The 25,041-nt window shown below is 44.9% G+C and overlaps 1 pseudogene; it reads left to right on the top strand.

Moving 5' to 3' along the window:
- The window catches only part of LOC109025815 (fatty acyl-CoA reductase 2-like), a 306,120-nt pseudogene that overhangs the window by 266,293 nt on the left and 14,786 nt on the right, over window positions 1–25,041 (top strand).

Raw genomic sequence — 25,041 nt, 5'->3', positions numbered from 1 at the left:
GAGGCTGCACAGTGACCTTGCCCTGGAGATCTGTGAAACTATGAACTTGGGGGTGATGATTTAGGATGTATCTTGTGGAATGAACATCTAAGCAGCATACCTCAAGAGGTGTCCTGTCTGCGTCGAACAGCCTGTGGTGTTATGTATGAGCTAAGAAATGACCTCAAGTTGGAACTTCTACTTAAATGAGAAGCGGAGCTCAAAAGTTTGGAAAATTTGCAGCCTAGTCAAGTGGTCAAAAAGAAAAGCTGATTTTCAGGGGGAAAATTCAATAAGGCTTAGAGTATTTGCATAAAAAGGAGCTTAGTGCAAGTATCCAAGACAAAGGGTAAAAGTCCTTGAAGGCATTTCAGAGACCTTTGCAGTAGCCCTTGCTCTCACAGGCCCTGGGGCCTAGCAGAGAAGAATGGTTTCCTGGGCCAGCTCCATGGCCCTGCTGCTGTGTGCATCCTCAGGACACTGCTGCCTGCATCCCTGCAGCCCCAGCTCCAGCCATGGCTGAATGATGCACAGGTACAGCTTGGGTCACTACTTCGGATGTGGCTCCAAGCCTTGATGGCTTCCACATAGTGTTAAGGCAGCAGGTGAAGAGAGCAAGAGACTAGAGGCTTTGGAGCCTCTTGTCTGGACTCCAGAGGATGTACAGAAAAGCCTGGGTGTCCAGGCAGTAGCCTTTCCAAGAGGCTCATGGAAAACCTCTGCTAGGGCAGCAAAGAAGGGCCATGTAGGGTTGAAGCCCCCTCACAGGGAGGCTCCATTCTCCAAACCCCAGATTCATAGACCCACCAACATCTTGCACCCTCAGTGTGGAAAAGCTACAGGCATTCAAAACAGCCCTGTCCATGAGAGGCAGCTGTGGGTGCTGAATGCTGCAAAGCCACAGGTGCAGATCTGCCCAAGGCCTTGGGAGCCCAGCCCTCACAGCCCTGTGCCATGGATGTGGGACAGGGATTCAAAAAGGATGATTTTGGAGCTGTCAGATTGAATGACTGGCCTGCTGGGTTTTGGATGTTCATGTATCCTGTGAGTCCCATCTGTGTTTTGTTTTTCTTTCTGGTATTTTTTTTTTCTACTGGCTGGGAATGCTTACCCATTGCCTGTACAATCATTGTGCCTTGGAATTAGTTAATTTGCTTTATAATTCAGAAACTCAGGGGCAGATCGGACTGTAGCCTTGTCTCAGACGAGACTTTGGGCTTTGGACATTTGAGTAAATGCTGGAATTATTTAAGATTTGGGGGACTGTAGGGAAGGTATCATTGTATTCTGCAATGTAAGAAACAGGAGATTTGGGGGACGAGGGAGAGAATAATATGATTTGGCTCTGTGTCGCTACCAAGCTTATGTGGAATTGTAATGGGCAAAGTTAAAGGTGGGGACTGGTGGAAGGTGATTTAATCATGGTGGAGAGAGAGTTTGGAAGGTGGGGGTGGTTGGGAGCATTGGGGGGGATTGTGTTGGGGTTGCGGGGAAAGGCAGAGTGGGGGGCAGATTCTTCACAAATGGTTAAACACCATCTTTGTAATGCCGTCCTTCTGATAGTGAGTTTGCTTCATGGTTTAGGAGCTTTGAGATTTGAATACTGGCCTGCTGGGTTTTGGATGTGCATTGGGCCTGTGGTCCCATTTGTGTTATTTTTCTGGGAAATTTCTTCCCTTGGGAGTGAGAAAGCTTACCCAATGCCTGCACCATCATCGTACCTTAGAAGAACTCCATTTTAAGTTCAGGGACTCATTGGCAGAAGAGACAGTAGCCTTGTATCAGATAAGACTTTGAACTTCTTACATTTGAGTTAATGCTGGAATGAGTTAAGGCTTTTGGAAACATTTGAAAAGGCATGACTGTATTTTACTCTGTGAGAATGACATGAGATTCAGGGGAGGGGGTCAAGGTCAGAATAATATGGTTTCGCTGTGTTTCCCTTGAAAAACTCATGTGGAATTGCAATCCCGAGTGTTGGAGGTGGAGCCTGGTGGGAGGTGATTTAATCATGGATGGGAGGTGGGTGGGGTTGGAGGGAAAAAGAGGTGGGTAGGGTGGTGAGGCGTAAGCTGGCTGTAGGGTGGTGGGAGGGTGGGGGTAGTAGGAAGGAGGAGTAGCCTGCTGCAGAGGCAGAGGCTCGTGGAAAACCTCTGCTAGGACTGTGCACCTGTGGCTTTGCAGGGTATAGCCCCCATGGCTGCTCTCATGGGCTGGGCTGGTGTTGAGTGCCGGTAGCTTTTCCATACTGAAGGTGCGAGCTGTTGATGGGTCTATGAATCTGGGGTCTGGAGGATGGTGGCCTCCTGCATAGGGGCTCCAAGCCCATATTTTTCTTCTGCAGTGCCATAGTACAGGTTTTCCAAGAGGCTCAGGCTCTGCCTCAGGCTTCTGTCCGGAAACAGTAGGGGGTGGAGGTGGGTTGGGGGCGGATCCTTCACTAATGATTAAGCACCATCTTCTTGATGCTGACCTCGTGATAGTGAGTTCTCATGAACTTCCTCATAGTGTTAAGCCACTGGTTGGATGGAGCATGAGCCTAGGGGCTTGGGAGGCTCTGTATAGATTTGGAGGATGTATGGAAATGCCTTCCTAAAAGGCAGAACCTCATAAGAAACCTCTACTAGGGCAGTACAGGAGGAAAATATGGGGTTGGAGCCCCCACACTGGAGGCCACCATCATGAAGACCGCAGATTAATAGACCCCACAACAGCTTGTACCGTCAGTGGGTAAAAGCTACAGGCGCTCAACAGCAGCCCAGCCCATGAAGACAGCCGTGGGGCATAAACCCTGCAAAGCCACAGGTGCAGAGCTGCCCAAGGCCTTGGGAGCCCAGCCCTTACATCCCTGTGCCCTTGATGTGGGACAAGGTTTCAAAAAGGGTAATTTTGGAGCTGTAGGATTGAATGACTGGCCTTCTGGGTTTGGAGTTTCATGGGGCCTGTGAGTCCTTTCTGTGTTTTGTTCTTTCTGGCAAAATTATTCCTTTTGGCTGGGAATGCTTACCCATTGCCTGTATAAGCATTGTACCTTGGAAGTAGTTAACTTTCTTTATATTTCAGAGGCTCATGAGCCTAAGGGTCTGCAGCCTTGTGTTAGATGAGACTTTAAGCTTTGAACATTTGTATAAATGATGAAATGATATAAGACTTTGGGGGACTGTAGGGAAGCTATCATTGTAGTTTGCAATGTGAGAAGGACATGAGATTTGGGGAGCCAGGGAGAGAATAATAAAATTTAGCTCTGTGTCCCTACCAAAATTCATGTGGAATTGTAATGGGGAATGTTAAAGGTGGGGCCTGGTGGAAGGTGATTTAATCATGGCGGAGTGTGGGGGTTGGAAGGTGGGGGATAGGGAGAATGGGGAGATTATGTTGGGGGTGAGGGGTGAAAAGTGATGGTGGCTCCTTCACAAATGGTTAGACACAATCTCCTTATTTCTGTCCTTGTGATAGTGAGTTCTCTTCATGATTTTGGAGCAGTGAGATTGAATGGTTACTGGTCTCCTGGGTTTTGGACTTGCATTGGTCCTGTGGTCCCATCTGTGTTATTTTGCTGGGAAATTTCTTCCTGTTGGACTGAGAAAGCTTACCCAATGGTTGTACCATCATTGTGTCTTAAAAGAACACCCTTTTAAATTCAGGGACTTATAGGCAAAAGGGACTGTAGGCTTGTCTCAGATGAGACATTGAACCTTTTACATTTGAGTTAATGCTGGAATGAGTTAAGACTTTTGGCAACTTTTGAAAAGGTATGATTGTATTTTGCTCTGTGAGAAGGACATGAGATTCGGAGGGGTCAGGGTCAGAATAACATGGTTTGGCTGTGTTTCCCTACAAAAACTCATGTGAATTGTAATCTTGAATGTTGGAGATGGGTCCTGGTGGAAGGTGATTTAAACATGGATGGGAGGGGGTTGGAGTTGGAAGGAAATAAAGTGGATAGTGTTGGGAGGAGTGGGTTGTCAGTAGGGTGGTGAGAGGATGGTGGGTATTAGGAAGGGGGTGTAGCCTGCTGCAGAGTCACATCCTCATGGAAAACCTCTGCTAGGGCAGTGCTCCTGTGGCTTTGCAGGCTTTAGTCCCCATGGCTGCTCTCATGGGCTGGGCTGGTGTTGAGTGCTTTTGCATACTGAGGGTGCGGGCTGTTGGTGGGCTTGTGAATCTGGGGTCTGGAGGATGGTGGCCTCCTGTGTGGGGGCTCCAAGCCCATATTTCCCTTCTGCACTGCCATAGTAGAAGTTTCCCAAGAGGCTCTGCCTCTGCAGGAGGCTTCTGCCTGGAAACAGTAGGCGGTGGTGTGTGTGGTGGATCCTTCAGCAATGGTTAATCTTCTTGATGCTGATCTGATAGAGTTCTCATGTGATCTGGTTATACAATGGGCTGTGGCACCTCTTTTCTCTCTCTGTCTTGCTTCTATTTCTGCCATATGAAACATCTCATTGCCACTTGGCCTTCTGATGTGGTTAGGAGGGGCCTGATCAGTGTGGGCCTGCTCAGTGGACCTAGTCAGTTGGGATTTGGTCAGTGAGGCCTGTTTAGTGGGAGCCTGGCCAGCAGGGGTCTGCTTAGGGAGGGTCTCATTAGGGGGATCTAGTAGTGGGGGTTTTGGCGAGTGGGGACCTATTGGCAGCCAGTTGTTTGGTGTCTGGTCAGTGCAAACCTGGGCTATGGGGCTTGACCAGTGGTGATCTGGTCAGCTGGGCTTAGTGGTGGCCTTGTCAGCGTGGGCTGGGTCACTGGTGACCAGGTCAAGGGGTGCTATTCAGTGGAGGACTGGTCACATGGGACCTAGTCAGCAGGGCCTGGTGGGCGTGTCCTCATCAGTGAGTCCCTTGTCAGTGGGGCCCTGATCAGGGCAGCCTGGTCAGTGGAACCTCATCAGTGTGGGCCTGGTCAGAAAGGACTTGGTCAGTGGTGGCTTTTGTAGCACTGGTCTATGGGGTGACCTGGTCAGCGGGGACCTGAGCAGTCGGTGCCTGTTCAGTGGGGCCTACTCACTAGGGTCCCAGTCAGGGGCATCTGGTCACCTCAGGCCTGGTTAGTAGGGGCCTGATCAGTGGCAGCCTGTTCCCTGGAGGCCTGGTCAGTGGGGCCTCATCTGTGGGGCCAGGTAGTGGGGTCATGTTCGGTGGAATCTGATCAGTGAGGCCTTGTCAGTAATGACCTGATCCATGAGGCCTTGCCAGTGAGGCCTTGTCAATAAGGTCCTGGTCAGTGAGGCCTTGTCAGTAAGGTCCTGGTCAGTGAGGACTTGTCAGTAAGGACCTTGTCAGTGGTGCCTTGTCAGTGGGGCCTTGTCAGTAAGGACCTGGTCCATGAGGCCTTGTCAGTGAGGCCTTGTCAATAATGTCCTAGTCTGTGAGGCCTTGTCAGTAAGGACCTGGTCCGTGAGGCCTTGTCAGTAAGGTCCTGGTCAGTGAGGACTTGTCAGTAAGGAGCTGGTCCGTGAGGCCTTGTCAGTGAGGCCTTGTCAATAAGGACCTGGTCAGTGAGGGCTTGTCAGTGAGGCCTGGTCAGTGAGGCCTTGTCAGGGAGGCCTGGTCAGTAAGGTCCTGTTCAGTGAGGCCTTGTCCGTGAGACCTTGTCAGTAAGGTCCTGGTCAGTGGAGTCATGGTCATTGTTGGCCTGGCAGCGGGGGTCTGGTTAGTGGGTCCTGGTGATGGGGGTCTAATCAGTGAGGGTGTGGTCAGGGAAGACCTGATGTGTGGGGTCTGGACAGCAGGAACCTGGTCAGTGGGGACTGCTGAGTGCTGCTTGGAGAAGCCAGGTGCATTGCTTGTTATCGAGGGCCCTGTGGACAGCTGGGATGGCCCAGTGGTACCCAATGGCCCGGTCAAAAGTGGACAAAGCAGGAGTTTAAATGGACCTGGGAGATGTTGCTCAGAGATTCTGACAGGACAAAGGTAAAGAAAGGGCCAGAGTGGCTGGAGAGATGGTCACAGTCTATGGGCTGCACAGGATGGAGGAAGCCAGGGAACAGGCAGGGTGGGAAGTGGGGTGCAGGGGGAGGCAGGTGCATGGTGGGACGTCAGACCCTGTGAGGGCTGTGAGGGTGTCAGGTGGGTTGGGCTCCAGGTGCACCCTCAGTGCACTGGGTGGGTCTCACCCCAAGCTCCCTGGACCCCAGCCAGGTGATGTGGTCACTCCCTGGGGGACTGCTCTCAGGCCCCGGCTACCTACCCTGGGCAGCGCTGTCCCATCTCAGGACTGGACTTTCTCAGATCCTGTAGAGGGCACAGCCTCCACCCAGGAGGGGCAGCCCCATGGTGCAGCCTGAGCTCTCCATGGGCCTGGAGCATCCCCTGCCAGCCTTGTGCTCCCCATTCTCCCAGGTCCCACTTTTCCAGTGTCAGCCAGCAGGGATGCCCCGTCCTCCCTTCCCCATGTGTCTCCTGGGCTGAAACTTGTGGCAGATTGGGACAGGGATGGTGCTTCTCTCAGGCCCATTTGGGGCGGGGACTGGCTCCCAGCCTGGTGCAGGTCCTCAGCTCTGCTTTGGTTGGCTTAGAGTGAGATGGATCAGTCAGTGCCCTGAAGGTGAAGATAAGAGACTGTCCCTGCTGTTGGGAGGCTAGTCTAGGGATGGAGGACTTAACAGGTCCTCCCAGGCTGTCAGGCCTGGGCAGCACTGTCTTGTCTTAGGACTTAGAAAGTCCAGTCCTGAGATGAGACAGTGCTGCCCAGGGTGGGTGGCCGGGACCTGACAACAGTCCCCCAGAGAGTGACCACGTCACACATCCAGGGTCCAGGGAGCCTGGCCTGAGACATGCCCAGTGCACTGAAGGTGCACCTGGAACAACTTCACCTGATGCCTCCACAGCCCTCGCAGGGTCTGATCTCCCAGCATGCACCTGCCTCTCCCTGCACTCCAGCTGTCCACCCTGCCTGTTCCCTGACTTCCTCCATCCTGTCCAGCGGGATGGGATGGACAGGGGGACAGCCTGTGTGCACATTTCGTGGCGAGTGGGAGTGACACACCATCTCTGGGAGGGACCATGGTTCCTGCCAAACCCGACCCCAGGACTCTGTCCTTGAGGTGGTTTTTCCAAACCCCAAACCCAGAACTGCGGTTGTGGCTCAGGGGTCAGCACCTGCTAGTGCCAGGACACTACTGGGAGGCTGGGGCCTGACCAAAGCTCATGGTGTCTCTGGCCTGAGGACAAGGTGTCTTGGGACCATAAGGCCAGGCCATCAATGGCCATTGGGTCATAGGGGCTCAGCCCCAATGTTTGTCCTTCCCTGGCTGCTCCTGGTTCAGTCCCATCAGGGCCCTGGAGCCCAAGACTCAGCATCCAAGGTCCCCTCCAGGAATCCTGCTAGCTCAGCATGCTTTATCATGTTTTGTCGGAGAAAAAAAATGTAAAATTGGATGCACAGAAAAATGACTCAAAGTGCTTAATGACTAGAAGAAATCTAGGAGCAGCAAGAAGGTAATGTGGAGAGGGAGGGACCTCCATGACCGGTGTCTGCAGAGCCAGGGGTACAGGCACCCAGTGCTGTGGCCTGGCACCACCTGCCTCTGAGAGAGTGGGTGGCACAGTCTCCTTACCCAGAGGACAGCAGGCCTGGTCACCAGCTTTTCTACCTGTCCCTGTAAGCGTCACATTGCTGGAGGAAAATTTCATGCCAGAGCTTGGACCATCCCTAGCTCAGGGGTTAGGGGTTGTCCCTTGGTGACCTAAGTGAAAAAACAGGTCCAGAACAGAGTTCCTGATGCTGGGCACTCATCCAGTCTTTGAATCGTGAGAGGGGAGGCCTGGTATTAGGTAGACCTAACCTCTTTGAGGAACCACAGAGCCCAAGGCTGGAAACCTCCAGAATCCTCCACCCCTGGATCCTCCGTGGGGACCCCTGTGGCCTGTCCCACTGAGCACTCTTCCATCTGTAGATGTCTGGGCTGCTGTACAAGGGAGTCCCCTTTCAGGTGTGGTGCTGGGCATGGTCACTCCTGCTGGATGTCTAGATGGTAGAAACCAAAGACCTAGGGAAATAGCAGGTACAGCCTTTCCACGCTCATCCAGAGCAGGACAAACAGGCCAGGCGGTGTCAGGAGCCCAGGTCTCCAGCTGGAGGGAACGTCAACCCTGCAGTGGGAGCAGGGGCCCTTTACACATCCTAGGCACACATGGTAATGTAGACATCACAGGTAAGCTGGGCTTGGTACCTACCCCTCCCCATATTCAGAAAGCCAAACAAGGAGCTTTGTGCAGAATGAAACCTTTCCTCCCAGAAGCACTGCTGACTGTTTGGTGGTTGCCATTTGTCGCAGTGAGCCTTTGTTCTGAGGTTGGGCTGGTTTCTCCTCTTGGCCCTGCCCTACAGATCATAAAGGAGAACAGCAAGAGGTCCCCAGCAAACATCCACAGATGGCCTTGGAAATAAGTCATCTTCTGAGAAACGTGATGTTCTGGGAGGGATAAGGCATCAAGTAAGGCGTATGGGGTTGGAGGATCCCTGGGCAGGTGGGGCAATCCTTGGGGTCTTCCCATGGGAATAGGGAGGTCCTGAGGCAGAGGCAGGGGTTCCACAGGAGGAGTCACAGAGCTACCAAGGGCTCTCCTGTGCCAGGAAGCAGTCAACACCATGGACTGAACACCTGCTGGGCTCCAAGCCCTGGTCCAGGCTGGGGCATGTGGGGCCAGGAGGGAACTTACAGAGTGGGAGGCAGAGAGAAGTGTGCTGAGAGGGCACCCATTTCTGGGTGTAATGTGGTCCAGAGATTTTGGCTGGGAAGGGCTTCCAGAGTTTGTCATAGGTGTTACGGAGTTGCTTCCTCTCCCCAGCCTCACCCTGCAGGAATGCCAGTGAATATATTGCCGATATCTTGGAGGTCAGTGCCCTCATAGTGTAACGGCATCAGCAGATCTGCCTGTGCTTGGACTTCCTGTACTACCCATTCCTGAGGGGCGATGCTTCTGCAGGGCCTGTGACTTGGTGCACAACTTCAGACACCATCGTCCTGGGGCAGCACTGCACCGTCACTCTCCAGATTACCTGAGGTGAGGAGTTTGAGACTAGCCTGGCCAACATGGTGAAACCCTGTCTCTACTAAAAGCACAAAAATTAGCCAGGTGTGGTGGGCACCTGAAATCCCAGCTACTCAGGAGGCTGAGGCAGGAGAATTGTTTGAACCCGGGGAGTGGAGATTACAGTGAGCCAAGGTTGTGCCACTGCACTCCAGCCTGGGCGACAAGAGTAAGACTTCATTTCAAAACAGCAACAACAAACAACAACAACAAAACCCAACATTTTCTAATACAAGGAAACTCACTAAGCTTTATAAGGCCCCCATCCCTCCAAGTATTATCCTTTCTGGCTGCCCCAACATTAATGACAGCAACTGGTACTAGCCATCTGACATACAATCCCAGTACATTTTTGGGCTCTGATGTTTTCTAGGAATTTTTTCTTTACAGACTTACTGAAATTAAGCTCTATTCCCTCAAGACCTGGTTTTCATAAACTGTATAGTTTTGCAGTTGAGGGAAAATAGTCTGAGGTCAGTCAATCCACTGTTGACACAGAAATGAAATGAGGTAACGGTAGGATTATTAAGATTGAGAGGTGTATGAATCATCCTACCCTCTTTCCCAGCCCCCAGGTGACCGTATAATTAAAATATCCTTGATATTTCTATGTAGTTTGTTTTTAATTCTAGAACCCCTCAATCTTTCTCTATTCAACTTAAATGAAAAGGCATTTGAGTATCCAGAAGACACTCAGCACTCAGAAGCAAAGGAAGAAAAATGGAAACATAATGGTCAATGCCCATGTTCTACCCCAGGATCAAATGAGGCATTAGTATTGAGAGTTGTGATTCTGAATGAGTCTTAACCTCATGCACATCTTAGTTGTTCAAAAATGTGTCATGTCAGCAAGGTGGTAACAGTGAAGATTTTCTACAATCAAAATAGTATAGTTATGTTCTGTTGTATAAAATAGAAATAAATGGACCACATTGATCAGAAAAATCACCCTAGCATATTCCGACAGCTTAATTTTTAAAAAGCTATGTTATATTAACAATTTAACCACATAGATCTGTCAGCTAGAATACATGGTGCATATTTAATTGACAATAATTTTTTTGCTCTCTCAGAGGTGTAGATAGATTTTGGGGTTATCAAATGGTTCTGACTTTTTTTTTTTTTTTTTTTTTTTTGAGATGGAGTCTTGCTCTGTCACCAGGCTGGAGTGCAGTGGCGAGATCTCAGCTTAATGCAACCTCTGCTCCCTGGTTTAAGTGATTCTCCTGCCTCGGCCTCCTGAATACTGGGATTACAGGCGCACGCCACCATGCCCAGCTAATTTTTGTATTTTTAGTAGAGACGGGGTTTCACCATGTTGGCCAGGATGGTCTCAATCTCCTGACCTCGTGATCTGCCCACCATGGCCTCCCAAAGTGCTGGGATTACAGGCATGAGCCACTGTACCTGGCCGGTTCTGACATATGTTTAAGAAAGTTTAGGCTGATGCTGTGGTAACTCAATTATTCATGATACATGTCATCTTGTAAGTAAGAGTATTTAATATTCATGATTTTGAAGCTATTTCAGAGTACTATAATCACACTTGACAGACTTCAGAATTCGTTGAAAATCTCTGGAAATAATTAGCAATTTGTTATCATAGACTCTAAACAGACCTTCAAAATGCATTACATAGATTTGGTAAAACAGATTGTCAGTCTGCCAAAAGTAATCACTTTGGTTTGATTTTCATTGAATGAAAATTTTAAAATGTAAAGCTAAACTCTTCAGGATCACTGCACTGGGGTGTCTATAGGACAACACTGAACGGGGCTGCCACTGAAACACCTTGGATGAGAGCCTCAAACTCCCTGAACACAGCTTCCAGCACACTACTGGGAGAATGACTGGGACTCAAAAATATGTGCAATGAATGTACTTATGAGCTTGTTGGAAAGGAAGTAAAGAGGTTGTATGTAATTACTTCAAATTAATACTACTACAGATAAAGTAGTAATCAGTACTGACTAACATTAGCACTAAAGGAGTACTAATAGCCCTACACTAATAGTAGTAATAAAGTGGCATTGCTACTGATTCTATCCGTCTACCTACCTACCTGTCTGGATGGGAGGGCATAGGATTTGACTGTAAGATTGGGCTTAGCAGTGAAGACAAAAGAGCTCATGCATGCTTTGGACAGGCACTCAAACTTGGTATCATGTGACTGTTCTGAATTCCAGAACCAAGGCTAAAAGGTGGAAGTTTTGTTTGACTGTGTCTCACATTTTCCTTTTGGTCTATTGTCTAACACATGTTGCTAGAATTCTTTTTACTCTGACTACCTTTTATATATAGACAACGCCATTATTGACGAGATCACTCCCAAGCGGATTGGAGATTGTTCCAATACTTAGACCTATAGCAAGGCCTTGGGAGAAATGGTGGTGCAGCAGGAGAGCAGGAACCTAACCATTGCCATCCTAAGGCCCTCCATTGTGCGGAGCAACGTGGCACCAGCTTTTCCCGGTAAGCCCACTTACCTGGATTCTGTGTTTTGCTTTCAAACTAAGGTTCTTCTAGCCCAATTATTTTCTGATGTCTTTCTTCTTCTCAGGATTTATAGCTAAGTGCAGCCAATCAAATATTAACCCATTATACTAGGGCAAAATTCCACTTTGGGATCATGTGGCTCTTCTGGCAGTTACCCTATCTTAGAGTTGGATGGAGATCTTAAATTAGCTTCTAACTACTCTAGTCTCAAAATTCCCATGGGTGATGTTTTCATATCTTGGCTTTCCCACTATAGCTTAAACATACCAGAATGTTCTTGATGGCCAAATTGGTAGTATTGCAACTAACTGCCAGGGTTACAAAGCTCACAGAAGGATCTCAGTTTGGGAATACTAATTTTTTTTAATCTCCGTATACTGCTGTGTCCTTCTGAAAGTACTTTGAATTATACCATCTTCTTCAAAGCAAGTCTGTGAAGCTTTGGGGGCAGATAAATCCCAGCTCCACCACTTACTGGCAATGCAACAGTTTTGAGTTGTTCTTTCCATAGAACAGGACAGATACTACTTTGGAGAGTTGGTTTAATGAGACAATGTAGGAGGAGTGCTCAGTCTCTAGTAAAAAGCAGGTCGCTACTAAAAGGCTCAATGAATATTAGTCCCTTCATCTTCTCCTGTGTCTTTGGTCTCCCATTATACGCATTTCAACTTTTATACTGTTAAGGTAAAGAGACGGCTTAGGGCTTAGGAAACAAACTGAAAAAGACATTTCCCTCTAACTACTCTTAAGCATAATCTTTCCTGTAACATCTTTAAGCAAGTCAACACACATTACTACCAATCATGTTTTCGATGTTCTCCTAAGGAGGCTAAAATCAGGAATGAGGTGAAGTATGGTTGGTGAATTGCTTAGCAGATCATGATATAAGAACAAGGTTCAATGTAGCCCTTAAGATGTCATAAAACGCCACAAAACCATGACTCCTGCTACGAACAACAATCCTGGCCAAATTTTAATTCTTGCACAAAGTGCAGAAAATAGCCAATGCTTTGCCATTGATCTTTGGGATCTTAATAAGACTGAATTAGTTCTATCAGCTGGAGTCTCAGTGCCCTTGTTTAAAATTTATTAAGATTAGACGGCAGATGTTCCAAAGATACAACAATTTTCTGAAATGTGTAACCAATGGAAATTTTCTTTCTTTTAGGGTTGGGTTGATAATCTAAGTGGATGTAGCCGACTCATTATTGCGGTATGTATAGGGATGAGGAAGTAACTGTAACGTAGCGGAGGAATAGTAACAAAATTCTTAGTGCTGGCTTAGCTTCATTGATCCAAAAACATAAATGCTACTTTACTATCAATTGAAGCATATTATTTCAATTATTCTGGTTATAATATGGAGGCAGGATGAAATTATTTTTATTCTTTCAGAATTTTTTATCAGGAAAACAGGTAAAGTGCTATCAATTACTATTTAAGAGTTCTATTTTGAAAAGTTTAATAATTAAGGATTTTTCTTATTTTAAAAAGTTTTTTAAAAATTAAAAATAAAACAAGCAAAAGTCTTATGAAAATGAAGCAAGTAGCCCTGCCACTGTATGTACAGTAATACAATATTTGTCACAGTTATTATGTACAATATTATAAAAAATTTCGCAGACAGTACAAATTAAGGCCCTATTTCTCAAAGGACATCAAGCCTTATGACCTGGTGGGAGGGAAGATGCCACTTAATTATTGCGCCATTTTGAAAAACAGAAGTCGTCAAGGCGGATAGTGGTCTTTTCCCACCTGGTCTTCAGTCATAGATGGGGGCTGGGGCGGTGGCGTCGTCTTCGTCGTCAAGGTAGACCCTCTGTAGCCACACTGCCCTGCCGGGTTGTCTGGGTGCAATAAATACCAGTCACAGTTTGGGAGGGGGCTGTGCGCAGGTGGGTGGAGGCCTCTGGGCTGCATGTGCCGCTTCCTGTGCAGGGCAAGGTGGGCAGAGTGCGAGAAGGCGCGGTCGTACCAATGGCCCTGAAATGGCCAGTGGCCCCTGTGCTTGTGGTGGTGGAGCGTTAGCTTGTCTGAGTGAGCACGCTTCCAGCTGCATCCGTCCCAGTGGCAGTGGTCGGGCTTGTCACTTGTGTGCTGCGCAGATGTGCCTGCAGGGGAGAATTCTTGCTGTAGGTCTGGCCGTAGCCGCATAGGTATGCCTGGTGTTGCGGTTCCCAGGCCAGGAGCAGCTGCCAGCTTGGGCTTGGCCTCTAGCAGCTCCAGCGGGGACGCCGACGCCACCACAAGGATAACGCGGGCGACTGGGGTTGCCAGGCCCAGGGCTGTGGCGGGGGCGGCCACCGCCTAAGAGACTAAAGACAGGGGCGTGGAGGGGCGGAGCTGGGTCGGGGGCGCCTCATGAAGGCGGGGCTGGGTGTCCCAAGCCAGGGCCACGGGAGGACAGCGGGAAGGAGGCGCGCCTGCCCTAGGGGCTGAGGGGCGGGTGTTTGCGGCGGCGTGGGGGGCACCCGGGACCTCGCATGCATGAAGCTGCAGGGCCCAGGGCGCCCTAGTGTTTGAGGACGCGCGGTCCATGCCTGAACCTGGGTACGCAGCCATAGCCACCGCTATTCGCTTCAGGGGGCTGGGCTTTGACCAGGCGGCTGGGCAGCGCCAGTAGAAAGCGGTTGAGCAGGCCTCGCGCGGTGGCTCATGCCTGTAATCCCAGCACTTTGGGAGAGCAAGGCGGGCGGATCACGGGGTCAGGAGATCAAGACCGTCTTGGCTAACACGGTGAAACCCCGTCTCCTTAATACAAAAAGAAAAAAAAAAAATAGCCGGGCGTGGTGGCGGGCGCCTGTAGTCCCAGCACGTTGGAAGGCTGAGGCGGGCGGATCACGAAGTCAGGAGATGGAGAACATCCTGGCTAACAGGTGAAACTCCCTCTCTACTAAAAATACAAAAAAAACAATTAGCCGGGCGCGGTGGCGGGCGCCTGTAGTCCCAGCTACTCCGGAGGCTGAGGCAGGAGAATGGCGTGAACCCAGGAGATGGAGCTTGCAGTGAGCGGAGATCGCGCCACTGCACTCCAGCCTGGGCGACACAGGGAGACTCCATCTCAAAAAAAAAGAAACCGGCTGAGCAGTGCGTGCCATCTGGCAGCGGATCCAGCTTCGGGGCGCCGTAGGGCAGCGGCGTGCAGTGTTCGGGTAATAGGACGCAGAGGGCGGGGTCGCCGGGGGCTTCGGGGTGGCCTCGGCCCCAGGCCATCCCGCCCTGTGGACCGAATGGAGTCCCGCACGCTGTTGAGGTAGTTGTGGGTTCCCCTGGCCTCGGGCTGGGCGCGGGGTCAGCGGGCCTGCAGGCGGCGCTTGCGGTACGGGCTGGCGAAAGTGGAGACGGACGGCAGGATGGATTCACTTGGCGACATGGCGGGGAGCTGGGAAGACGGACACCGGTGAGTGGCTGCCCCGGAGGGCTGGTCGGGGCGCGGACAGGCGAGCATGGTTCTGCCAAGGATTTTGCTTTATTTATCGCAAGATGGGGGTATTTCCTCCTTTCTGCAGTTTATAATTGCATGAATTAGTGCAGTGAATTGAGGATGCAGTAAAAATATCTTCAAAGATTATTAAATTCGTTATTATAAAACACATAGAAGAGTTTATGTGTGTATGGAAAGCAGGTATACATCAATAATTCTTAATGAATACAAGAAATAGAGCTACCAATATTGGAGCAAATTTTTCAAATACAAACATCAGTGAATATAGGCAAGGCCTTTTCTTTTTTATTATTCTATTTTAAGTTCTAGGGTACATGTGCACAACGTGCACGTTTGTTACATAGGTCGACATGTGCCGGCAACGCCTTTTCAATAATGTCTTACAAGGAGAAACGTGGCTCCTCTAGGTGAGCAGCCCTCAGTGCGCATCTCCCTGAAGTCCAGATTGATCCCGCAGAGCTGTGGGGTTCACAGCTCACACTGAGGCATTCAGGGCCTAAACCCCACTTTACTCTTTTGTACAATGAATGGGAAGTCAGTGATCTAAATGAGTTTAAATCTTATTAGGGATTCAGACTTCCCTTCAGACTCTGTCTCTATTCCTCCCAGAGCTGGGTTCAACATGAATTCAGATACAAATATGAGACAATGAATTATGGTAGTGACAAAGACCTTCCTTCGAATTTCGGATTTTTCTAGCAGCCCCTTTCTTTCTGCTTCCCACCTGCCTTCAACTCTTTCTCCTAAAAAAGTTCAGTTGGGGTGAACGTTTGGTGACTTAGAACATCATTATTTTAACGTGATCCCAAAGCGGTTTTCATTATATGCAAAGCTGCATATTTATTTACATTTTAAAAAATGTTCTAAATTGGTTTCTTATGTCCAAAAGAAGGGGAGCTAGTTATAAGAGAAGAGAACTGAGTAACATAAGAAAGTGCTAATCATTTCAAATTAAAGTGGGAAACATGCAAAGCAGAAAGAATCAATTTCATAAACTCAACAAATTATTAACATAAATAAGTCCAAACTCTTGTATCTATGTAACATCAGTGATCTGTGAGGTGAAATGAGATTTTGAAGAAAAAGTAAATAATAAGGCCATTTTTCTAAGCCAAAAAAGTTTTTGTCATTAATTGTGGAATTTCACCAATTAATTTTTTTTCAAATAAAACTTTCTTAAACTTCTAGTGCCTACTATTGCTTGTAGGTTAGTAAACCCTAGCAGAAAACAAAATCATTAAGGAAATGGAAAACAAACATTAATGGGGAATTTGTGTAACCTTAATTCTTAACGTGTCTTATGAGTTAATTTTTAAAATGTGAAGGTTTATTCTTGGTGTTTGGTAATTAACTAAGTTTATTAATCTCTCAAAAATATGAGGAATTTTATTCCCTAAAGGAACATGAGGAACACGAGTAGTTCAAGAAAATGCTGAAGATGCGCTTGGCTGGGAAGCTAGGACAGGCTGATGAAGTCAGACTTAGTGTGGGAACCTGGTAAGCAGTGGATCGATGTTAGCTGTTTTCACTTATTGCACTAGTATAATCAGTTTGATGATACATAGTTTAGCCCCAGCTGTTACTTAAGACCTGGTTTCACATTTTATGTTCTTTTTCCTGTGCAGGCTGGGAAAGGGTTTCTTCTGTCCATAAAAGCTACTCCAATGGCTATGGGAGACTTAATTCCAATTCCAGGTGATACAGCCGTCAATCTCCCACTAGCTGTAGGATGGTGTGCTGCAGTTCATAGGTGTGGATGCTCAAGTGGGCTTTCAAAGATGTCATGAGAGGGAGGGTTATTGTATTAGGCACATTTTCCAAATATAGGCATTTCATTGTACAAGACCCCAAATGTGAGAGGGTGTTTGTTTCAGTATTTTATAGAGTTCCTAATATGCCATCATACATACATTCAGTTGTTTTCAAAATACAGTTTAGCACTTGGCTACTCACAAAGTAATAAAACATTTAAATCACTTAACCATACAATTCTTGATAACCAAAAGGCTTTTCTTTCTACTCAGTAGTTTAACATTCAGCTTTCTTTTTTAGGGCAAAGGAGATAGAAGTGGATGAAATGAGAGAATTTTCTTTAATTGAACTCTGGTTAATGCCAAAAGTGTTCAATCACTATGTGTGGGGAAGTTTCCTGGTACAAAGGAAAAAAAAACAGGTTGCTCATACATTTGGCTGTGTTAGTAAGTGGTAAACAGAATTAAATTTTTTTATGTGAACTCATACATATGTGCTTCATAATATGTCACTCCTATTTAACATCTCTTTCACACACACAGTCATCCCCCCACCTCCGCACACACCCTTTTGCTAGTCTTCTTCCATTTTGCTTATTAACCCAAAGAAAGAAAAAAATACAGAAGCCTTCTTGCATAGGTTGCTTTAATCAGATGAATTATTGAAACCACTCTGTCTAAATATTATTTTCCCTTATTTTTCTTTCATTAGTTTTCCATTCAGTTGTATTTATTTAATTTTTATTTCGTTTTCCAGACCTAAGTCAGTGTTAGTCTACCACTGTACATCTGGTAACCTCAATCCCTGCAACCGGGGCAAAATGGGTAAGTACTTTAGCCATGTAACTGCATAATTACTAGTGTCTGACACAGAGAAAAAATAGTCAGTGTGTCATGGAGCTTAGAGCCTACATGGGGAGGAGGTCAAAAAGTAAGCAAAGAGACAAAATAATGAGAAATTGTAAATGTGTGGTAGTTAACTAGAATGTGCTGTGGTTACCAAGGAAAGGAGTCATTGGGAACACATACATGATTGTAAGCAGTAGGGGGTCCATTGGCTATAGAGATTTTAAAAAACAATGATGAAATTAAGCAAAAGTTGGCAGTTATAAAGAATCTCAGTGATAAAATACTGAAATACTCCTCCCTGCTGGGGCAGTGGGTCCTATACACACCCCTTCCCTTCTTGATATGTCACTGAGAATGCGACGTGATCAATGACCAGTGAGATTTAGAAAAGTCGGCTGATGTTATTCCTTCCTTATTGAGTGTGTAATAGTGATCACTAATTTATGCAACTTGTTTCTCTTGGGTGTGCATTAACTACTAGTGATTTGTAAAAGTGAATAGGAATCACTATGGGAGAATAAAAACAACACCCAGATTCCTTGGACCCTGTGACCAAGGTCTTGGGTGATGCTGAGAAAACTATATTTTTAATAAGCATCTAGATGATTCTTGATGCTTGTGGAAATGCTCTTTGAGAAACCCTGTACTATACAAATGATTAATTTGTCTGAATGTAAGGGATTTAATCTGATCAATGTACAAAAACCATGGAAATCAATTTGAGTACAACTTAAACATCTAATGATGGTAGAAGATAAAAGTAAGGAGTTTTGCTATTCTGTAGAATTTCTTAGTACCTACTAACTAACGCACCCCTTCTATCCCTGTTACATAGGTACCACTAGCTCTTCATATTCCAATGGTAAGCCATGGTACCACACTGAGAGTTCTATTGCAGGGCAGCTGGACACTGTGGCTCATTTATATATTGTGGCTTTGAATTGAAAAATGCTTTTCCAGGAATGAAAAATACCTGGCCTGCATGTTTCCTCTACCTCTCTCACACCTATAGCAAACACTGCAGGCTGATACGACATTGGTTATCCCTGTGCCAAGGCTCTGTTCTAGATTCCCTTCTAACACAGCATTTCTGGAAGCTATTACTATTAATTTGATGTTGCATTCAAATTAAACTCATTTGTGTTTCCTGTTGGGGACTCTTAAGAGGGATAAAAATGCTGCCTACTGGGAGCAGTAGCCATGTTAACAGGAGGTTGAGCATATATAGTCTCAGGTGATATTACAAGGAGTGATAGACAGCTGGGTGGGTGAACGTGGGCTATCTCTCCATGGAATTGTCTCCTTTAGTGTCCCTTAAGAAGAGTTTTTAATCTCCTGCATATAGATCTTAAGCATCTTTTATAAGATTTATACCTAGGGCCTAGGTAATTGATGCTTTTTTTTTTTAACTAATTTAAATGTCTTTTGTAAAAATACATTTTCTAATTGTTTGTGGATGATGTCAAATGCAATTGATTTTTGTATATTGACTTTATATTCAGCTATCTTGCTAAACTTATTATTGCTAGAAATTATATGAAATTTCCTCATAATTTCCTAATATAATCATAATCTGCAAAAATACCAGTATTATCCCCATTTTTTCAAGCTTTAGGTCTTTATTTTTCTTGTTGATAGCACCATCTCAGCTCACTGCAAGCTCTGTCTCCTGGGTTCACGCCATTCTCCTGCCTCAGCCTCCCGAGTAGCTGGGACTACAGGCACCCACCACCATGCCTGGCTAAATTTTGTATTTTTAGTAGAGACAGGGTTTCACCGTGTTAGCCAGGATGGTCTCGATCTCCTGATCGCATGATCCACTTGCCTTCGCCTCTCAAAGTGCTGGGATTACAGGCGTTAGCCACTGCGCCCAGCCTTCTTGTTGAACTTCTACTATAATGGTGAATAAAAATGGCAATAGTAGGTATTATTGTTTTGCTGCTCATTTTAAGCGGAAGACTTCAAATATTAAACTCACCTGCCATTTTTAGGATAAACCCAACTTGGTCATACCATGTTATCTTTTTTTATATTTTGTTTAATTCAGTTTGCTAATCATATAGTTCCTTTGTTTTTCTATTCTCTGAAAGTGCTTGTGTAATAGTGGAGTAATCTATTCCTCGAAAACTTGGGAAAAGCACCTTTAAATTATCTGGATTTATAATTTTTTGTGAGAAGATTTTTTATTGCTTCAGTGTCTTTAATAGTTAAAGAATTTTGCAGCCTTCATTTTCTGCTGGAATCAGTTTTAGTAAATTATATTTGTCTCTTTTTCTAAATTTTGTTTGTTCTAAAATGTATTTACATTCTTTTTTTATATTAATATTTTTGTCCTAAACTGTATCTGTAATTATGCTTCTTTTTTAATTCATAATATTTGTGTGTCTTCTCTTCTCAGCTAGTCTCCAAAGGGTTTATTTTATTTCTTTTTTTCAAATAACCAACTTCTTCAGGCTTTATTGACTTTTTTCTTTGTTCTTTCTTTCTTTCTTTTCTTTTTTTTTTTTTGAGATGGAGTCTCGCTCTTGTTGCCCAGGCTGGAGTACAATGGCATTTTCTTGGCTCACCACGACCTCGGCCTCCCGGGTTGAAGCAGTTCTCCTGCCTCAGCCTCCTGAGTAGAGTACCTGGGATTACAGACATGCGCCACCACACCTGGCTAATTTTGTATTTTTAGTAGAGACGGGGTTTCTCCATGTTGGTCAGGCTGGTCTGGAACTCCCGACCTCAGGTGATCCACCCACCTTGGCCTCCAAAAGTGCTGGGATTATAGGCATGAGCCACCGCGCCCAGCCTATTGACTCTTTATTATGCTGCTTTGTTTTCTATTGCATAGATGTATTGCGTTATCTCTTTTTTCCCCTTCCTCCTGCTTTCTTTGATTATGTTTTTCTTCTCTTTAACTTAGAAATATAGCCCATGAATATTTGGCTTGTCTAATACATCATTTATGGCTTTATATTTCCCTCAAGTGCCACTTTGGCTGTATCCCACACATTTTGTTGTGTAATGTTTATGTTATCATTACTCTCTAATCCTTCAACATTTTTCATTTGAATTTCTTCTTTGACCTTTGAGGATGTAGAGTGCAGTTTTCATTTGCCAAATTACATTTTCTACATATGCATGAGTTTCTCCTTGTCCCTCACATCAGAAAGACAGTAGCTTAATGGTTAAAAGTCTTGGGCTTTGAGATCTAATAGACTTGGATTCAAATCATAGCTCATTCACTCACTCCTGTATTTATTAAATAGACATTATTCTTGGTGCTGAGGATATATCACTAAACAGAAATCCATGCTCACATAGATGTTATATGCTGATATGCGTCCCACCATTTAGTAGACTCCACTACTTATTAGTTGTATCAGTTGGAAAAAGTCTCTCAGTTTCTCCCTGTAGATCAATTTTTTTATCTGTCAGTGAGAATAATAATTATTCTATTCTAGGGAGCTCTTGGGAGAATGTAGTGAGATAAAGTGCTTAGTACAGTGGTTAGAACAGTGAACATTTTAGTAAATGCTTGCTATTACCATATGGACAGCTTTCTTAGAAAGCCTTTCCAAACCTAGCCCCACCCCTCCCCTTCCTGGCACCCAGACAGAGCTAGATGCTTCTTTTGTGTTCCTCCAGAGCATATTGTACTGGCCTCTAGCAGAATACTCAGGCAAAAGATTGTAATCATGAATTGTCCACATCTCCCACCAGACTGCCAGTTCTTTAAAGACAAAGAATATATCGTATGTAATTTTTTTTACCTCAGCATCTACCACAGTGCCTGGCAAGTGTTAAATACTAAATAAATATATTTGAAATGACTAAAGGGAAGGATCGATACAGATTTAGGAAAAGGAAAGTAAGTGTATGTTGCTGAGATGTGTATTGATTCGTTTAGTCAAAAAATGTTTATTTGGCACTGATTACCTGTCAGCCACTTTTCAAGGTACTGTATAGGTTCAAACAAAACAGACAAAATTTTGTTATGGTACTTAAATCTTAGAAAGGAGAAATATACATCCTCCTTTGGTTGTATGATTGCAGTTGAGTGATTGCAGAAAAATAAAACAGATTAAAGAAGTAAACAGTATTGTGGGAAGGCTGCTATTTGATATGTGATGGCCAAAGAAAGTCTCTCTGATAAGGTGTCATCTTAGTAGAGACCTGCAAGAAGTGAGAGGGCAAATCAGAGGGACTTGTGGATGAAATATTCCAAGTTGAAGAAACAGTAAGTGCTGAAGTTCTTTAATCATATTCAAGGACAGCAAGGAGGCCAGTATGGCTGCAGCAGAAGCACTGAGAGGGAGAGCGGTAAGAGGTGAAGTCAGAGTGGTGGGCAGAGAGAGTGAGGATGCGGAGAGTGCAAGCCCTTGCAGACCATGGCTTTGCCTTTCCGTTGAAGGGCTCTGAATGGGGACGTTCCTGTAATACACTCTGAGTTACATTTTACAAGAATCCCTCTGGCTGCTACATGGAGGTCCGACTAGGGTTACAGGGGTAGTGGCAGAGACCACTTAGGACAGTATTGCAACATTCCAGGCTACAGTAGTGGTTTGGATCAGAGAGATAGCAGGTGGAAATTATGATTCTGGGTATTTTTCAAACAGAGCTGATAGATTTTGTTCAATTGTGTGTGGGTTGTTAAAGAAAGAGAAGAATCAAGGATAACCCCAAAGTTTTTGGCTGAACTACTAAACAAATTGAATTAGCATTTGGTTAGAGGTAGAAGACTGGTGAAATAGCAAGTTTGTGTATGTATTAGGAGGGGGGTGGTTAGCAGTGGGTGTATCAGGAGGCCCATTTTAGAGCTGTTAAATGTGAATGTCTCTTACACCTCCAGGTGGAAATGTTGAATAAGTATATGGATATATAGATCAGAACATCAGTGTTGAGATCAGAATCTCTTATGCTATCAACCTGTACATAACTTTCTTATTTACCACCATCTTTTTAAAGTATAAATCCCTATGGACCAGATGATTCTTGAGAATCTTCTCTGAAGAGGAGTTATATTTTTCAGATAGATTTTTAGCTGGCATTTTTTTAAGTAGGGCAATAATCGTATTACTATAATAACTGACATCATAATTGAATAATGAGCTTAGGCATATGCTTTGCAAAAACCTACATACCTTAAATAAAATTGAATTCAAATGAGTATCTTTTCGAAAGAACTACTGAATTCACAAATGTATGTAAACAGTTCTTAGTTCAGCTTAATCTAAGTATTAATATAAAAACACTACTATGGATAAAACCCTGGATACCAGAGTGGACAGTTGAGTCTTACATATTCCCAGAGAAATATTTAAAGTAAACTAACACAAGAAAATCTTGCCTTTAGAATTTTTAAGTTAAACTTTTAATAAAGATTCAAATAAAATGTTAAGAAACTTTCTAAATGGTTCTGACAGTAATGGTCCAGCCAGGGAAATAAAGTTTCTAGCCTCTTTCTTGGGGCTTTCAGAATAGACTAGATAACCTTAGAATTAAATGTGGATTTATGTTTTTCTGAACAGTACCCCCTTTTATTGACTACATGTTTCCCCAAGAATTTGTTTTAGAGTAGATGTTTCAAATAAAGGGTCCAATTCTTAACCCATTCACATTGTCTCATTTTGCAGATAACCACTTGCCTAGCATAAAAATCTTTACGTTGTTCTCAGAAATTGATTCTTGACTCTACACAGCAAATCCTTCGTCTTTATTGTTGTGACCCATTATAAATACCTTCCACTATGATGGGCTTATATTCTCCTATTCTCCTCTAGCACTTACTCTCTTTTTTTCCCCAGGTTTCCAGGTCTTGGCAACCTTTGAAATTCCAATTCCATTTGAGAGAGCTTTGACGAGGCCAGATGCTGATTTCACCACCAGCAACTTCAGAACCCAATCCTGGAATGCCATCAGCCAGCAGGCCCCTGCCATCATCTATGACTTCTATCTGTGGCTCACTGGAAGGAAACCCAGGTGAGAAGCTGAGTCAGTGGCTTTGAGAATGTCACTGCATATGGGAGATTGAGGCCCCAAAGTCTTTAGGGCTTCCTTCAGGCAAAGATTAAAGGAGACAACTGAATCTGACCCATGTATTACAGATTGAACACACCTACTCTGAAAATCCAAAATCTGAAATTCTCCAAAATCCAAAAGTTTTGAGTGCTGACATGATGCCACAAGTGGAAAATTCCGCACATCTTACCTCATGTGATGGGTCACAGTCAAAACACATTCAAAACTTTGTTTCATGCATAAAATTATTTAAAATACTGTATAAGATTACCTTCAGGTTATGTGTATGTGGCTAAGTGTGTATGAAGCATAAGTGAATTTTGTGTTTAGACATGGCTCCCATTCCCAAGATACCTCATTGCATTGAAGCAAATATTCCAAAATCTGAAAACAGTTGAAACCCAACACACTTCTGACCCAAGCATTTCAGATAAAGGATACTCAACCTGTGTATGTTTTGAACAAACAAAGCAGTCATAGTGAGAAGCCACAGAAGCCTGCTACATTAAAAATGCTCCAGCATAATAAAGGAAGGTAAATGTTAAAGCGCCTGCTTGGTGAATTCAGCAAGTGATCATTCACGCAAAAAGAAAAGCAACTGAGACTCTGTCACTAGGGTTTTTCAAATAGGTAGAGAATGTTAAGTATCCAGTAATGATGACAACCTCACTTACTGAGAGCTTACTCGTGGGGCTAAGGAGGATGCATCATGATCCCATTTTTATTGTCACAGCTACCGAAGGAAGATACCCTCATCAACCCAATTTTACAAATGGAGAAATAGAAGCTAAGGGAAGAATCTGAAGTAGTCTCAAAGGCAGTGACAGGAAGGATGTGGAGAAAGCTGAGTGTCAAAGTCAGTATTCAGGACCGGATTTACTGCTACTTAGAGATGAATGAAGAAATCAGAGGGAACGCAGTGTGCTGATGCTAAAGCGGCTGTCACCACCCAGCTGTGTGACATAGGACATCTTCTTTCTCTGTCTCACTTGAATAATATGATGTGTCAGAGGAGACATGACTGTAATTGCCTAAAGCAGTTTTTGTGATCAAGAATCAGAAGCATGAACAGTATTGCCCTCTGTGTTGTTAGCCCCTTTATAAGGGAGGAAGTCATCTTCAGCATGCAGAATTGTCATCTTTCTTAGCAGTGCAAATGACTAAAACTTAGCCAATGTAGAGTTTGTCCAAATTTGGAGCAAAGTGAAAAGAAAACATTGTGATTATGGAGAAAATATTTGTACGGGACTTACCAAATAAAGATAGGAAAAGAAGAAAACCCAAATATTATAGGCAGAAATGCTAAAGGTTTTAAAATATGTCAGGATTGGAAGAAGGCATGGATAAAGAACAAAGTTCAGTTGGGAAAGAGAAACACAGAAGGAAGAGACACAATAAAAGTCATTATGTATTCTGTGAGAAGTCAGTAAGATTTGTGGGGAATGGGTTGGTTTGTTGTATGGTATGTATTTTAGCAATAATCTTT

The sequence above is a fragment of the Gorilla gorilla genome, chromosome 11 (genome assembly GCF_029281585.2).
Source record: "Gorilla gorilla gorilla isolate KB3781 chromosome 11, NHGRI_mGorGor1-v2.1_pri, whole genome shotgun sequence".
NCBI lineage: Eukaryota > Metazoa > Chordata > Mammalia > Primates > Hominidae > Gorilla > Gorilla gorilla.
The sequence above is the reverse complement of the archived record's forward strand: the minus strand, read 5'-3'. Positions and strand labels throughout refer to the sequence as shown.